Source organism: Pyrus communis, chromosome 16, assembly GCF_963583255.1.
Source record: "Pyrus communis chromosome 16, drPyrComm1.1, whole genome shotgun sequence".
In the NCBI taxonomy this organism is placed as follows: Eukaryota; Viridiplantae; Streptophyta; class Magnoliopsida; order Rosales; family Rosaceae; genus Pyrus; species Pyrus communis.
Genome location: NC_084818.1, coordinates 20,506,785 through 20,512,988, shown reverse-complemented (window position 1 = coordinate 20,512,988; position 6,204 = coordinate 20,506,785). Strand labels below are relative to the sequence as shown.

At 40.3% G+C, this 6,204-nt stretch overlaps 1 non-coding gene across 1 annotated transcript; it reads right to left on the bottom strand.

Annotated features, from left to right (window-relative positions):
- Positions 1–5,024: 5,024 nt before the first annotated feature.
- LOC137721602 (small nucleolar RNA R71) lies at positions 5,025–5,131 on the bottom strand. The gene has a single exon (XR_011066673.1). It is a non-coding gene; the product is annotated as a small nucleolar RNA R71 (small nucleolar RNA).
- Between the last annotated feature and the right edge of the window lie 1,073 nt (positions 5,132–6,204).

Genomic DNA, 6,204 nt, shown 5'->3' with positions numbered 1-6,204 from the left:
CTTTTGACCTTGATGATATGAGATACCTTTGCTTTGAAGAAGCTGTGAATGAATCAGCACATGCTTCAATCCGCCGTTTCCTCCTGGGTCATATGTACTCCAGGCATCTGGTATCATCTTTGGGGAAGAAGAAAGAATTGAGTATTTTGAAAGGTTTTGCTGGGAGTGCGCCCTCAGAGGTGAGGGAGAGTTGGGCATTTTCTTCAGGTTTGCCCTGCCATAAAAGACGAAAGTCGACATATATAGAGATAATATCAAGTGGTGGTACTTTTTACCCTTGTCGACAAACGTTTTGATCCCGCAAATCCGGTTCTTTGAAATAGTGGCGCCTCTTCGATCTTTGAATACGCCTCTTCGATTTCTGAGCAGGCGCCCCTTCGATTTCTGAACGACGCCCCTTCGCTTTCTGAACGACACGTGGTAGTGCAGATGCGGCTCCTTTTGACAAAGCTGCACGCGTCTTCTGAAAAGCAGAGAAAGCGTCGCCGAACTTTGCGCTTGTCGGCTAAAGATGTGTAGATGCGATGATGGCCTCCACGTGTTTTCAGCTTTGTCAGAAATCTTTTGACAAAGTTGAACGCGTTTTCTTGAAAAGCCGAGGGGGCGTCGCCTAAATTACGCCGGAAAATCCGGCTCTTTGAATCGGTGGACGCGTCGTCTTGGCTTTTTATAGAGCTATCAATCACCCCAACACACACACTCTGAAGATTTCCCATTCCTGAAACTCGACTCCGGCCCTTTGTGAAATTTTAACTCCATCCACCCCTTCTCTTTGAACATCGTTGAAAAAAAATGGCGAACTCATCGAACCTTAGCTTAGATTTGAGTCTCAGCAGCGATCCGGTTGCGCCCCGTCAAGGTAATGTATGGCGCCCTTCTTTTTTATCTTCTAACGGTCCTCTTTCAGGTGAAGACTCTGTGATGCAGGACGCCACAACAGCTACAATAGTAGCTAAAAACCTCCTCACTCCAAAAGATAGTAGGCTGCTGTCAGGACGGTCCGATGAGTTGGCCGTTCAAGAGTCCCTCGCACTTAGTGTTCAGTGTGCGAGTTCTGTGTCCAACATGGGCCAACGCCTGCTTGCTCGGTCCCGCCAAGTGGAATCGTTGATGGCAGAGGTGGAAAGACTTAAGCAAGAGATCCAGCAGCTTAAGTACGAGAATAGAAGTTTGCATGTGCTTGCAAATAACTATTCGTCAGGGATGAAGAGGAAGCTTGATGAGCTGCAAGAATCTGAGGGTCGAATTCACAGTGACCGTCAAAGGCTTGCGTCTTATCTCCAGAGGCACCTTTTTCCTGGGTCATCCAGCGCTTGGCCAAGTATTGAGGCCTGGAATGCTCTAGCTCCGATGCCTCCCGCTCCGATGGCTTCCGCTCCGATGCCTCCCGCTTCTATGCCTCCCGCTTCTATGCCTTCCGCTTCTGCGCCTCGTAGTGGGGCTTCACGCAAACAACCTTTGTGAAGCTCCACCTTTCTCCATGTTTAGTATCTTTATTTTTTTTTTTTTTTTTTTTTTTTTTTTTTTTATTAACATAAATAAAATCAAACGGCATGGAATTGGTCCTTGAATGGAAGGTGATACTTGAAGTGAACCGGCAGTGGTTTGAATTCTAGTGTAGGTGCCTGATTCAAAAAAAATAGCAAGTTAGTATAAAATCTAATGGAATTTGGAAAAAAAAACTTACTTGTTTTGTCCGATAAGAACTCAATGACAAACACCACTCCTTTGAAAGTTTCAGGGATATTGGATTTGGCCAGATTGCAAGTGATGGTTATGACTTGTCCAATGTCATCAAATTTAACTTCTTTGGATTTTGTGGTTTCAAGAACGTCCTCTTTGATGAATTCATGACATTCCTTACTTGTCACCTTTGGAAGGGCTTCCAAGATGTCTTTTTCACCTTCTTCTTCCTTGGAAGTCATGAATCTTGGAACAGGGTTAAAAATAATGAAATTTGGAACAACCATACCTGTATTAGATGGCATAGGAGCAATAGGTGCCTCCGGTAAAGGTGTTTCCACCCTTTCCGTGGGTTGGGTGTATTCCTCTTCCTTGTGATTTGATTTTGATGGTTGAGGGTCCGTTCCAACCTCCTTGTCACTTCTCAACATGATTTCCTTGGCAGTTTCAAATTCTCCCTTCGGATTTGCAATGGTTGAACTAGGGAGTTCGCCTTGGTCTCGAAACTGTCCTACGAACTCCGCGATCTGCCCAATTTGCTTATCCAAGTGGTCCAACCTTTGTGGTGGCTGCATAGGCGTTGAATAGAACTCCTCATATGGCTGCCAATATCCTTCTTGTTGAGCCTCATTGTCTTGAATTTGTGAGCCCTGCACCAAACAAATTAATTCATTAAGCTTTTGATTATAATCTATTGACGAACTTGAGTTTGGTTGGGCATATTGAATATGAGGTTGTGGTGGCTGCCAATATCCTCCTTGTTGAGCATTTTGAGGTTCCCACCACATAGAGTTTGAATGATCACTCCAATCCGAATTGTAAGTATTGGAAAACACGTTATTCCTTGATTGAAGATTAGATATATCAACTCTTTGCATTTGGGACCTTTCCATGAGCTGTGACAAAAGAGAAGCGTTATCAAGTGCCATGTTGTTCTTAACAAACAAAACACAAATAAAAACTACATCTAAAAGACAATACAGAAACAAACAATCCAAGGGATTAGCAAATTTTCTAATCCCCGGCAACGGCGCCAAAATTTGATGCGGGATTTATACGCGCACAAATTAAACCCTCTTTTGACAATTGTAGTAAAGATGCAAGTAGGGATCGTTCTGGACCGGGGATTAGGAGGGATTGTTAATCACTTGGATTTGACTCAAAAACGTAAAAACACAATATAAAACACTAAACTAGACTCAAAGAATGTAAAACTAAACTTTAAAACACTAAGACAAACCAAAGACTCAAAATGCTTTTAAAAACACAAACTAAAATGATTTCTAATTAAATTGACATTAAAGTAAAGGGGGATTTAAGTTTATACGAAATTAAATTAAATGAACAAATTAAAACAGAATGTAAATATGGAATTGATGAAATGGAATGAATGGATGATAGAATAGCTAAGGGGTTCATCTCCATACATGTTACACTTGCATAATAAAAAGATTTCCAATTGCATTTCAATAAATCATTAATTCTCAACGCCCCGGGTTAATTAGGTCCGCTTAAATTAACCGTCAAGTTTTCCTTAAGTTAATGAATTGGATGGGTTAGCGCAACGCAATTCACAACATTCTCCAAAAGTCCTTTACGTGAAAAGCACAATAAAGATACAATCAAAGATCATTAAGCATCATGAAAACTATAAGTGTTGACGAGGCATTCGTTACTATGGAATACGCATGAAACTTATGCCAAGAATTCGTTTAACGCGATTGTTTATAAGCAACCTCCACTACTTGTGAATATAAGTTCGTAACTATTAGGTGAAACTCACTTATATTCTAGCGTCATATTCATGCATGAAAATTAAGCGTGCATTCTCAATAAACATACATAAATAAGTTATCAATCAAACGGTTAAACAAATTGAATCCACAACTTATGAAACGCAATTAGAAGTAATCAAATCAAAATGCAAGCATAAACATATATTTCGAATCACCCCCTAGCTAAAGGGGGTTTAGTTCCTCATAACTTTGAAATCAAAGAAACACCTAAACATTCCAACAACTCAAACTTGAATTGTATGAACGTTTAGGCACTCTTCTCTTCCATTCCTCATACGTACAAAACAAAGAGAATTGAATTTAAACTTTGAAATCAAAGAAACACCTAAACATTCCAACAACTCACACTTGAATTGTATGAACGTTTAGGCACTCTTCTCTTCCTCGTTGTTGTAGCATAAGGTCTAAGGATAGTTGGTTTGGGGGAATGGAAGTGTGGAATGGAGTGAGGAGTGATGGAAATGGAAAGATGGTTTTTGGATTCTAAGGGAGACTCACGGCTAAGAGAGAAAGGGATGTGTTTGTGGTGTGTTGTGTATGAAATGAGATGTCCATGAATGAATGAATGCAAGGGTATTTATAGGAGTAGTGGAGGGAACATATGGCTATGTCATTTGTAGGTGAAGTAGGTGGATGTTGTAGGTGAAGTGGATGTTGTAGGTGAAGTAGGTGGATGTTGTAGGTGAAGTGGATGTTGTAGGTGAAGTGGGTGGATGTTGTAGGTGAAGTGGGTGGATGTTGTAGGTGAAGTAGGTGGATGTTGTAGGTGAAGTGGGTGGATGTTGTAGGTGAAGTGGGTGGATGTTATGTTAAGTGATAAGTGATAAGTGATATGATATGTGGTTATGATATGATAAGTGGTTAAGTGGTGATGATAAGTGATAAGTGATTAAGTGATATGATATGTGGTGATGATAAGTGATAAGTGCATGTGGGTTAACTAATGAAGGAAATGCATGTGCAATGACAATGTGTTAGAATGGATGTGTGTTATGCATGGCATGATTGGGATTAGGAAAGGTTTAAATGTCCTAAAACTAAAGAGAACAAGGTTCCAACACTTTGGCTCCAATTAGGTCTTCAATTTCGTCCAACACTTTGGCTTCAAGCATAAGCTATCCGTCCTTAGCCCAAAAGTGCTCCAAAAGTCTCCAAAATGCATCTTTTTGCTCCTTTAGCCCTTTGGACCTACAAACACACGAAAATAGCTTAAAGTACTAAAATAACTAAAGAAACATAACGTAAATGTACGAGAACAAGCCATTTAAGTCGCATAAATATGCTCCTATCAATATGATGCCTTCTTTTCATGGCATGAGCACTGAAGATCCATTGGCACATATTGGAGATATCTTCAATATGGTGTCAAACATGGCATTGGTAGAAGGAGTCACTGAGGAACATCTCAGGATGAAGGTCTTTTCGTACACTATGAAAGACAAAGCGAAGACTTGGTTGAATTCTTTAAGGCCTAGAACCTTGACAAGTTGGAACGATATTCAGAATAAATTTTTGGAGAAATTCTTTTCGACTTAGAAGATCGATACCCTTAGAGATAATATCATGCAGTTCACTCAACAGGCAAATGAGACGTTTTCTGAGGCATGGGAGAGATTCAATAATTTGTTGATTCAGTGCCCGCATCATGGTTTACCTACTCTAGTTCTCATGCGGATATTTTATAAGGGATTAACAGTTTCAAGCAAAGCTGTAGTGAACAACTATGTAGGGGGATCAATTAAGAACACGATGCCAGCCGAATGTCAAGCACTTTTTGATATGGTAGCACTCGAAACGCAACATTCTAAAGCAAGAGGAAGGTGTGCAAGAGTTTTTGAGATTAATAATTTTACTGATTTTGCTTCAAATGCACTAGTCGATGCAATTGCTAGTAAACTGGATACTTTGCTTTCTATGAAAGGGAGAGCACCAGTTCAAGAGGTTTGTTCCATATGTGCAGTTCCTGGTCATGCCACTGTTGGTTGTCCGTATGGTGTTGATTTTCCAAAATTTGTTCAAAAGCAAGCGAACATGGGGCTTGCTTACAGATGTCTTGGTAACGATCCATACTCCAACACTTATAATCAAGGATGAAGAAACCATCCAAATCTCTCATGGGTCAACAATCAAAATGTGCAAAAGCCACCATCAGGTTTTGAACCTCAAGAGAAGAAGAATAATTTGGAAGATGTCATTACTCAGCTTCCCGGTAACATGAATACTCTTTCTGTCAATACAAATCAATTTATGAGCAAAAATGAGACAACTCTTCAGAACCAGGTTGTTTCGATAAAAAATTTGGAGGTTCAAATGGGGCAGTTAGCTCATTCATTGGTGGTTAGAGAAAAAGGTTTTTTTCAAGCCAAACTGAAGTTAATTCGAGAAACCACGAGCAAGCTAAGGCAATAATTCTTTGGAATGGAAAATAAGTGAAGGCTAGAGTGGATTTGGGACCAAATATTAAGGAGGAAGAGGTTGAAGAAACAGCACAAGAGTAGCAACCATTGTCAATTGTCCTACAACCATCAGCCATCACGGGAACCATCGCCGACATTTCTCCAAAATCTGCCACTGCCACTGTGCCTCTAACTAAGCCTGTTGTCCCACCCGTGAAGCCATATGTGCCCCCTATTCCTTTTCTTTAGCGGCTCAAGAAGAATAAGTTAGATGAGAAGTATTTAAAATTCTTAGTGATGTTTAAGAAGTTGGAGATTAATATTCCATT